This window comes from Vombatus ursinus, unplaced genomic scaffold (genome assembly GCF_900497805.2).
Source record: "Vombatus ursinus unplaced genomic scaffold, bare-nosed wombat genome assembly UNPS02014798.1, whole genome shotgun sequence".
Classification (NCBI taxonomy): domain Eukaryota; kingdom Metazoa; phylum Chordata; class Mammalia; order Diprotodontia; family Vombatidae; genus Vombatus; species Vombatus ursinus.
The window spans coordinates 66,138,606-66,150,410 of record NW_020954576.1 but is presented as its reverse complement, the minus strand read 5'-3'; positions in this window follow the sequence as shown (position 1 = coordinate 66,150,410).

Below are 11,805 nucleotides of genomic sequence, written 5' to 3'. Positions count from 1 at the left end.
CTACTGTTTGTAGTTCTCTTTCCATTTTTATCCCTAAATGACCTTGGAATGACCTTTGTTCAGATGGATACCTTGCCAAACTTTCATTAGACTAGTTTTAGCCTCCTGCTTTTTTCTTCTTTATGAGATAGTACTGCTCATCTATTATCCTTTATAAGATTTTATGAAGAACCCATCTTAATAAAATGAGTTTATATTCTAACCCAGTGTTGCCTTTGGCACTCATCTCTATCCATTTGGCAAGCAAATCAAATGTTTGCTAAGGTGCTTTCTGGGCAACTTGGTTTCCTTACTGCAGCAATTAATTTACATTGGTTTCACTTCAAAATCTCATCATATCAAACCTCACCATAATGAAAATATTTCCACAACCCTGCAGATGGCCTGTTTCAGCAATATTTAAGACAATGAAATGATTTGGACACCTTGAAATAAATTCACTGCATGATTTAACTTGTAATTTACTTACATTGAATTTCTGCCAACTAGCTTTGAGGGATAGTACTGAAGTTAGAGAAATGTAAAGGTTTGGGACTTGCTTATATAGGCTTTATTTTAATCACATTAGGTAGAGCAGTGTTTTGATCTCATTACTAATGATAATAGGGTAAAATTTTGACTAGTGAAAGATAAATACTGCTTTGAATGTAGACAAGCCCACCCCATTTCTATAGCACCACCTTTTCTCAAAATTCAGTACTGTATTTTCTGATAGTGTCTGCTCTATCAACAATCACAATTGCATCTATGCTCAAGACAGAGGAAATCTGATCTTGATGGTGCATCCCAATTTCCAATCCTTTGCCACCACAAAAAGCTGCCATAAATATTTTTGTACAAATGGATTTTTTCCTTTTTTTTTTTTAAATCTCTTTGGGATACAGACAAGTAGTGATCTTGCTGGGTTAAAGGTTATACGGTTTTGTAATTCTTTGTTTTTTGTTTTGTTTTTTTTCTTTGGGCTAGGCAGTGGGGTTAAGTGACTTGCCCAGGGTCACACAGCTAGTAAGTGTCAAGTGTTTGGTCTCAGGCTGGATTTGAACTCAGGTGCTCCTGAATTCAGGGCCTGTGCTCTATCCACTGCGCCACCTAGTTGCCCTCTGTAGTTCTTTGAACGTAGTTCTAAATTGTTCTCCAGAATGGTTGGATCAGTTCACAACTCCACCAGCCATGAATGTGTCCCAATTTTTCCACAGCCCCTCTAGCATTTGTCATTTTCCTTTTCGGTCATGTTAGCATCTTATAAGTATGAGGTATTACCTCAGAGTTTTAATTTCATTTCTCTAATTAGTAGTGATTTAAGAAATTTGTTCATGTGACTATTGATTGATAGCTTTGATTTCTTCTTCTGAAAACTGCTTGTTCATATCCTCTGACCATTTATTAATTGGGGAATGGCAAGGAGACACCATGTAAATATATAAATATATTTATACAGTATACAGGAGAGAGATGATGCTGATGCTAATTGAAGGTAATCTGAAAGGTGAAAGCAATAGAAGCTGGGTGTACACCCACATACATATACATACATATATTTATACTGTATAAATATATGCAGGAGAGATGATGATGATGATGATGATGATGATGATGATGGAAAGTAATCTGAAAGGTGAAAGCAATAGAAGCTGTGTGGATCAAGAAAATTACTTCATAAGGGGAGACTTAAGTTGGGTCTTGAAGGAAGTCAAGGAAATTAAGAATTGAAGTGAGGGGTCAGAGCATTTATCAAGGTTTACTATGTCCAAAGCCCTGTGCTAAGTTCTGGGGATTCAAATAGAAAAATAAGACAGTCCCTGCTCTCAAGGAGCTCATGTTCTAGTGAGGACAGCCCCATACAGAAAGTTTCAGTTACAAGTCAGATGGAAAAATCACAAGATCCTCAGGATGCTGCAACAAAGCAGATCATAATAATAGATAACATTTATAGAGTGATTACTAGGTGCCAGGCACTGTGCTAAGCACTTTACAAATATTACCTCATTTGGTCCTCACAACAACCCTGAGAAGTAGGTGCTATTATCCTTATTTTATAGATGAGGAAACTGAGGCAGGTAGAATTTAAGTGATTTGCCCAGGGTCACATTGCTGATATCAGAGGACAGATTTGAACTCAAGTCTTTATGTCTCTAGGCCCTTTCATTCTATCCGCTGCACCACCGGGCTGCCTCTTTGTAAGCATAACAATAATTCTTTGTTGTTGTTTGTCCTTGTTCTGGGAGAGGACCATGACATCAGGAAGGTGATGTCATTACTTGCAAGTGAAATGGATTTAAGTGAGGTAGGGTTATGCAAAGTCACCCACTTCACTCTTTCCTCCAGAACCATCTAGGTCTACTGGCAAGATTTAGATCAGGATGACTGGAGATGGCCACCAACGGTCAAAGAATATGAACAGTTTTCAGAAGGAGAAATCAAAGCTATCTACAGTCATATTAAAAAATGTTCTAAATCACTATGAATTAAAGAAATAAAAATCAAAACAACTTTGAAGTACCACCTCTCATCTATCAGATTGGCTATTATGAGAGAAAGGAAACTGACAAATGTTGGAGGGGATGTGAGAAAAGTGGGACACTAATGCATTGTTAGTGGAGTTGTGAACTGATACGGCTATTCTGGAGAGACTTTAGAACTATGCCCAAAGGACTATCAAACTGTACAGACTTTTTGGCCCAGCAATACCACTATTTGGTCTATATCCTATATATTTTCTTTGATAATCTCTCTTAATACAATGATTAAATCTTATCAGTTTCTGATGTTGAACCATTTGACAGTGTCAAGGGCTTCTGTGACAACAACATTCTTTGCTAAGTGTACAGTACGTGTGGATGTGGCACCTGCGGAAATACTTGGCAGGCTGCTTCTCCACAGGGTGGATCTTCCCAGGATGATGGCTGCAGACACTGGGCTGAAAGCATAGCTATTTCAAAGGCTCTAAGGTTCAGGATCCTAGAACATCTCCAATGGGTGTTAAAAAAGAATATGGCAGTCAAAGTATTTGCCTGAAAAGCCAAATATTACCTCACATTTCCCCCTCAGCATGTCCTGCTGCTTCATTGAAGCTAGCTTTGCTTGCCCTGTGAATAGTAGTTGTTTAGCAGTTGGTGGGCATGGCTGGCCTCTTCTCCACAGGAATCATCTCCCCAGATAATCCCTTGGAAGGCTGAGCTAGAAGTAAGAATGTTGATCTGGGGGGTGCTGCCACTTCCAGGGCTCCTGTACCCATCTGCTTGTTAATCGCAGTTAATTTGCCAGCAATGGTTGCTGGTGGTGGGGATGGTGGGCTTCCCTCCACAATGATTTCTCTCCCCTCAATAATGGCTTCAGGGGCTGAGCTAGAAATCAGTCTGGTGGTTTAGGACACACTATTCCCAAAGGCACACACTATCCCTAAGGCTCTTTGGTCAGTCTTGGGCTGTTTCCATCAGGATCTGAGGGAAGATGGTTGACAAGGTGGTGGTGGTGATTGGATATATGAGGTAAATAAGATTGAAGAGTTGGGGCTGACATCAAGGTTGAAAGCCTACATGACTTGGAGGATGGTGGTGCCCTTGATAGTGATCCGGAAACCTGTAAGGAGGGGGAGGATTAGGGGAAAAAATGAATTCTGTTTTAGGCATGTTGAGTTTGTGATGCCAATGGGGTTTCCAGTTTGATGCATGTAATAAGCAATTGGGGATGTGTGACTATACCTTAACAGAGAGACTAGGGCTGCATATATACACCTGGGAATCATCTGCACAGAGATGATAACTGAGTCATGAGAGCTGATGAAATTACAAAGTGAGATAATATAGATTGAAAAGAGAAAGGGACCTGAGATAGAGCCTTGAGGAATAGCCATGATTAGAGAGTATGGCATAGATGTGCAACCAGTAAAGCAGACTTAGAAGGAGCAGTTAGAATGGAAGAGAACCAGGAGAGAGCAGCATCATGAAAACCTAGAGAGAGGACCATAACCAGGAGGAAAAGGTAATTGTGTCAAATGCTGCAGAAAGGCCAAGGAGGATATCGATTGAGAAAAGGCCATTAAATTTGGCAATTAAGAGTTCATTGTGAACTTGAGAGAGAGAAGTTTCAGTGGAATGATGGGATCAGGAGCCAGACTGCAGAGGGTTTAGAAGCAAGTGAGAGGAGGGACAAGAAACGAAGGCACCAATAGTAGTAGATGGCTTTCTCAGAGAGTCTATCTATGAAGTGGAGAAGAGACATAGGATGAGAGCTAATGACCGGTAGGATCATATGAGGGTTTTGGGGGGTAGGATAGACATGGACATGTTTATAGGCAGGAAAGAAGAAGCTGGTAGAGAGGGAAAGATTAAAAACAGGAGAGAAAGCATGGGGATGACAGTGGTGGAAATCTGCTGAAGAAGATGGGAAGGAATGGGATCAAGAAGGATGGATCTGTCTCATAGAGGGATCATTGCCTTGGCAAGGAAAATTACCTCTTCATTCGAGCATGGGGTGGAAAAGGAGATAGTGGGAGAAGACATCTGAGTGATCTAGTGAAGGAGGAGAGAAGAGGGAGCTCTCAGTGAATGGCCCCAATTTTTTCAGTGAGGTAAGACGGGTATAGGACCCCTGGAAGTGGCATAAACTTCCCTTTACCCATCGCTGACTTGAGACTTCCTCAGGTCTATTCACTGTACCCACCCCCCCACAATGGCCCACTCTAGACCTTTCCATCCCTTCCACTGTGCCCTCTGGAATACCTGGTCCATAATTTTTTAATTTCCATTCCCCTTAAACCTTCATCAATCCTTCCATCTTCTAGTCCACACTGAGGCATGGCTCCCTCCTAACATCATCACAACCTCTGCATAGCAACTTCTCCTTTGAGGTTCATGCTAACTAACTTTGTGACCTGAACCAAAACCTTGTGGTTTTATCTCTACATCCTCAGGACATTCTCTGTCCTTCCCCAATGAGTTCAGTGGCTGGCCCATAATCTTTCTCTCTTCCTCACACTAGGGGCTTCAACATGAAAACATATACTTAAGTATCCCTATTTCCTTGTTTCTCAGTCTACTCAATTCTCATGACCTCCTCCACTTCACCTCAACTACCCACAGAGTAGGTCATACCCTTGACTTTCCATCACCCACATATTCCATCTTCCATGTTCATGAACTCTGAAATTCCTTTATCATTCTATCTTCTTCTATCATTCCATCTTCCATCTTCCATCCCCTTCATCTTCACGAATTCCATTCTCTCCACTTCTTGGTTCTTTTCTAGGCTATCACCCTTGCAATGACTTACTCCTCCTCCTTCTCTTCCTATATCATCCCCTTGGTGAATGGAGATAACACCACCTTTCTGGCTAGGCCTACTACAAATTTATGTTATCTAAGCACAACTGGGCTCTCGTTGCAGCAAGGCCAATATTCCTACCTAGTTGATTTGCTACATCTCACTCTCCTCAGCAACTGTTCCACACCCTCTAATATCTCCTCAAGCCTCTCACTGCACATCTCCCTCCACCTTGGCTGCTGGAAGTATTTTTTTTTTTTGCGTGTCAAAAATGAAGCATATTTTTCCTAAACAATTTATCTTTCAAAAATGTCTACTAAATGAGTACTTGTCAAATCAGGGTCCCCTAAGACCCTGATGTTCAGCATAATGTGAGTTATGAGTCCCATGAGAAAATTTTAATGCTAGTGATATTTCTCCTCTAAAATATAAATATGAAATATTACACAAAATGCTTCTTTTACATATGGTCATCTTTCAGTGTAAAAATAGGCTTAATTCTTTGCCTTCTTTCAAAATCTCTGCCCCTTTCCTTGTATCCCAAGGTTACTCCAGATACATTTTACTCCCTTCCATCCCTGCAACCAGCATATCTGCTTTCTACCAATTAGATTTCAAGCCCCCAAATATTCATTCCATTTGGGAAATACTGAGCTAGATCAGTGCTTCACATCCAAAGACATTTTGTAGTGAGCTCCCTCCTTATATAAGTAAACGGATTTTCATTAGCTCTGGGGAGCTGCCAGTACAATCAAAAGAAAGAATGTACAAATGTAGAGTATAAACATTATTGATGGTGGAAAGTGCAACAAGAGTGGAAATACTGGCACATTTCACACATAAACATTTCTGTATATTACCAACCCATAAATGTGATTGTGCCATTTGCTGCAACTCCATAATTTAAGATTGCAAAGGGCTATTTACATCTCCAAAAGACCCAAATTGCATTTTAGGTATGCTGCTGCTGGGAGGCAGTGGGGTACCTTGGTCATTGTCCTTTGATCTGAATTACAAATGGTGTACTTTGCCTAATATTCAGGTGGCAGCTCTTGCACATATACCCTTGGATTTATATTGATACATTTTCTACTTTTTTTTTTCAAGAATGTAACTCATTTATTGACCAACTATTAATTATAAAGATTATATTTTGGAACAACCTTAGAAATTAAGTGCCTAAGGTATAACTGGTTGCCTTTTTCCCCCTCCAATGTTTAATTTTTCCTTTATCAACTCACTTGGAATTTTGGCTTGAAATCAGACAAACACCCTGGTAGCTTCAACCTTTGGGTTGGCATGACATCAAAGTACTGGAGGCTATTTTTTCTTAGTGGCAGCTTATCTTCTCTCCCCTTTAGCCACAGGTGAGCTATACACACCAAATCTGGTGAATATATTAGTTTGAAATATTTGCTATGGCATGGAATAATAAAATTACAAGCTACACTAGAAAGCTGATCCCTTTAGCAATGCACTTGAAGTAGCTTGAGATGGTGAGTATTAATTACAAACCAAGAACACTTTGTCCTTTCCTTATACAGAATAGGCCTTTCTAGGGGTAAAATTTTGAAGTGAGGTTTTTGAACCATGAAGACCTTATTCATTTCAGTGTGGCCAGTGGCCACCTATATAGAGTGATGGATCTGGAGGCAAGAAGACCTCTAGCTGTGTGACTCTGGGCAAGTCACTTAACTTCTGTCTGCCTTGGTTTCCTCATCTGTAAAATGGGGATAATAATAGAAGCTACCTCCCAGGATCAAATGAGGATGTGAGGATCAAATGGCATAATATTTATTATGTACTGTGAAACTTTAAAAATACTACATAAATGTTAGCTATTATTATTATTTTAGGATAGAATTCAGAACAAAATTATGCCCATTTTTACATTCCTGGGAGCCGATGTTAGGCACCTTGCTGATACTTAAGTTTTTAACTTAGTAACAAGACAGTAAAATTGGTCATTTCAACTCTTTAAACACCTAAATTTGAGTGAATAGAAAACACAAATCCTCAAGCAATTATTGTCATGTCACTGAATGTCTTGTCTGTGATTCTTAAATGTCAGAATGATGAAGCCATTGAAGACAATTGTGAAAAGTGACAGATAAGAACTGATATATGGTAGGTAGATCCTGCTGCAGGTTTTTGCTACATGATCAGAAGGGTTGATAAGAATATCTTGAACCTATATTGACAAAATAAATATACATTTTAGAACACTATTGCTATAATCAAAATGGTTAAGAGAGCCCAGATGCACATACAAAGTAGGACTCAGAGAGTGGCAGAACCATGTTAAGGATGTGTGTTCTTCAGTCTTCAGTGTCTCAAGAACTGGATTTTATTAGTTTAGTCGAGAAGAAAACTATCATCTGAGAGCCAAATCCAGTCTAATGTCTGTTTTGTATGGTCCATGAGCTAAGAAGTTTTTTACATTTTGAGAAATGTATGACTGTCAAGCCATACAAAAACAAGCTGCAGGCTCGAGCTAAACCAGAGGTGGACAGGTTCTGGTTAGACTGATTTAATGCTAACCAAATTCAAGAGACTGATTTGTGAAACAGGCCAACTTTCAAATTTATGATAGGAGCTTTCTCCTGCTAAAATCCTACTCTGATGCTTCTTCTTCTTGTTCGTTCTTCACTCTTGAGGAGAAACAATGATATCATGAGAGTGCTTCATCTTGGCATAAAGGTGGCCCAGGCTTCTCAAAGGCTATGTCAGTGACATGCAAGGTGAGTTTAAAGCCAGTCTAAAACGACTTTGAATATGGTGGCTCTCATACAAAAACCAGCCTAGCTAATGGTAGAAAATTGGCCAATAAGTGATCATTCTTTTTCACCATGGAAACTCATAAAGGCTATCTACTAAGGAAAGCACGAAGGGAGATTGCAAGCTTTAAAAAGATAGAGGGCCTACTAATGGAATTATTAAAGAGATGTAGGCAAAAGCCTTAGACTTGAGCACACCATATGTTGAGGGGTCAGGAGGAAAAGTCATGAAGACAGAAAAGAAACAATGGAAGAGTAATTCGAGAAATTTGAGAAGGCAAAGGAAGAGAGTGTCAGTGTCTTATGATTCTTCTTTTTGAACAATTAAATTGAGCAAAACTGAACTTTTTAAACAATTGAATTTAGCAAAAATTTCAAATAGAAGAAACCTGTCTGCTTGGGAAATTCAATAAACAATTGCTACACATTTAGTATGTTTCAGGTACTACAGCTAAGTGCTGGGGACACAAAATTGAAAAACCCCAACTTCTCTGCCATCAGAGTTTACAACCTAATGTGGAGTTGGTAAGGCACGTAGACAGATACACTTTGTAAAGGGCTCAGTAATAATCTCTTGTGCCCCTCACAACAATCCTGTTGGGTGGAAGTTATTATCCCATTTTACAGATAATACAACTGTGGCTCAGAAATTAAGTGACTTGGCCAGGTCACTTGACACAGTTATTAGATTGTGTAGGACTTGAACTCAGGTCTTCCTGACTTCAAGTGTAGCACTCTATCCATTGCTCCACTTAGCTGCCTTTAAATGCCTTGTCAAGATTAAAGTATTAGGGTCCAGGGAATTTTTAGTATTTAGCCTTATTTTTGTAACTATCTTGTATATCCCTTTTACAGTGTGGTATAAGGCATGTGTATTCAGTAAAATATAAGCATGGACTATTACTTAGTGAGTCAATAAACATTTGTTAAGCTCCTACTATTTGCCAGGTACTGTACTAAGCCCTGTCCCTTTAATCTCACAGCCACCCCCTGAGACAGGCAGGGCAGTGTTCCTACTTCTATTTTTGACAGTGGTTTATGATTTCTGCTTTCCTCAAGATACTGTGTTGTCCTGAATAAAATGGACAGATAATCCAAAATGCACAGCCTACTACTTGTAAGTATCACGAAATTCCCAAGTTTAGAAGTACTGAGGAAGCTGAGAACAATCAAAGTGTTCTCTACAGCTAGAGGAACATCTGGGGGGGTGTGTGTGTGTGTGTGTGTGTGTGTGTGTGTGTGTGTGTAACTCCAGCTTTTTCTTCATTTTAGGTTCGATTCGCTGTCTTGATTACTGTCTTACAGATAAGGGAACGCTACCTCGTCCTCTTTCCTGAATCCTTTCCTTTCTTAGCAGAGCTGATAGAAGGTAATCCTCTTACATCATGAGAGGGTATACCCAGATTCCTCAGATACAGGTAGGCCAGTCACAGAATGCTGGACTTGAAATGAAAAAGAAAATGAAACAAGCATTTATTAAGCACTTACTGTGTGCCAGATACTGTGCTAAGAACTTCACAAATATTATCTCCTTTGATCCACAACAACCCTAGGAAGCAGGTGCTATCACTGTTACCTTTTTACAGTTGAGCAAACTGAGGCAGAAGCTAAGTGACTTGCCTAGGGTCCCACAGCTAGTAAGTGTCAGAGGCCAGATTTGAACTCATGTCATTCTGACTCCAGGCCCAGCTTTCTATCCACTGTACCACCTACTTCTTTCCATCTGAGTCAGGAAGACCTGAGTTCAAGCACCATTATTTACTTGCAGACTCTCATTGCTTCAGACAAAGATTTAGCACTAAGTCACAGAAGTGCTGCAGCTTGCTTCAGTGAAAGGACTTCACACATACACAGCATTAACCTACTCTCATGAAATCACAGATCTTTTACATATGGATAGAGGTAATGTAAAATTTTCAAAGTAGCCCTATACGATAAAAAAGTTTTAAAAAGCATCACATGCCCCCAAAAGGTATTTTATTTTGAAATCTATTTAGGCTTTGTATGTTACACTGGAATCAGATAATACTTATTTGTTATTTTAAAATTTCATAGTCAACTTTCAGTTATCTGTGCCAGTAGAAGGGAATTGTAGCATACGTAACAACAACAACAAAAACAACGGAAAGACCAACAATTTCTTCCATTTGGCTGTGGAGTTGTTTTGGTTTTTTTTCCAGCATTCTGGAACCCCAATTTTATTTTATTGAGATGAATGAATGTATGTTGAGCACACATTGAAAGAAGTGACTAAGAAACATGTTAAGGTCCATGAGGAAGCCATGTTGGGATTACAAATTTGCCAGAGATTTCCATAGATTTATGATCAAGAATTGCCTATATGAGAGAGAAAATCAATTTCAGTGGTTTTCTAGGACTCTAGTATTCTAATATGACCTAGAAGTGATAGACCTTATACAAATTAAACATGTCAGCCATGGCAATATTTTCTTTCAGGAAGCTACCTTAAGAATTCTATGGAATATAGATATTTTATACAAAATCTAACTTACCCATAGCATTAAAGGACTTATGGTTTGCATTTCATTACATCATTGTTAGTTACACTCTTTTAATAAAGGAAATGAAAGGTTCATTTTCAATCTTTAGCTACAGCTCGCTGCTTACAGATTTTTCAAGATTATTAATTAATATATATATATATAATATATGTATATATGTGTGGGTACATACATATACATGTATATGTATACACACAAATTTCCTATAGGAATTATAGAGGATTTTATAATGCATACTCTAAAAAACGATTCCATCTTCATAACCTCTGAACTGAGAATCATCTAGTTGCTCCATATATGTGATCTTTGCTACTAACATTCAATATAACTAGATTTCTTGTATTATTACTACCAGCCAATTGTTTCTATAGAACCTTACCCCTTACTTAGTGAGGGAAAAGTTTGAGGAGAAAATTGAGCTTTTGCTACTTTGCCCAGAAAGGTCAACAGGGAGACCTGAAAACTCTTGAAAGTGCCATTTTGCTGGTGTCTCTGCACCAAAGCATTTCATCAAGAAAAAATTAATACTAAGGAAATAGTTTATAGTTACATTAAAGAGAAAAAGAGACTGAGAGGGGAAAAAAAGACCCCAAACATTTGGACTAGCTGTTTCTGCCCTAAATATTTGAAAAATGAAAATGTCAAATACTCTCTTTAAAAATATGAATGTAGATCTGCTCTCACATTATTATAAAAATTTCACCATAATGAAAACATTTCCAAGACCCAGTAGATGGTCCATTTCAGCAATATTCAATAGAACAAAATGATCTGGGCACCTTCTTGAAATTTGCTACATAATTTGACTTATAGTGAGTTGGTTACATTAAATTTCCACCAGTTAGCCAGCTTTCTGGGATAGTAGTGAAGACAGAAATGTAAAGCATCTTGACTTACTAATACAGATTTCATCTTAATCACATTACATAGAGTAATATTTAGATCTCAGTTATTAATGACATGATGGGGTAAGACTTTGAGTGGTGAAAAGCTCATGCAAACAAGCCATCATTTCTACTATACTGTCTTTTCTCAAAATTCAGTACTGTATTTTCTAATAACATCTATCGTATCAACATTCAAGATGGCATGTATGCTCAAGATGTAGGAAAACTCATCTTGATGGTACATGGCACTCTCATTTTACCTCACCAAAAACTATTAAAAATAAAATTCACATAGACATGCTATTTTACTATGGAGTCATATCATAAGTTCCTGGGTGTGCACTCTTAAGTTATTTT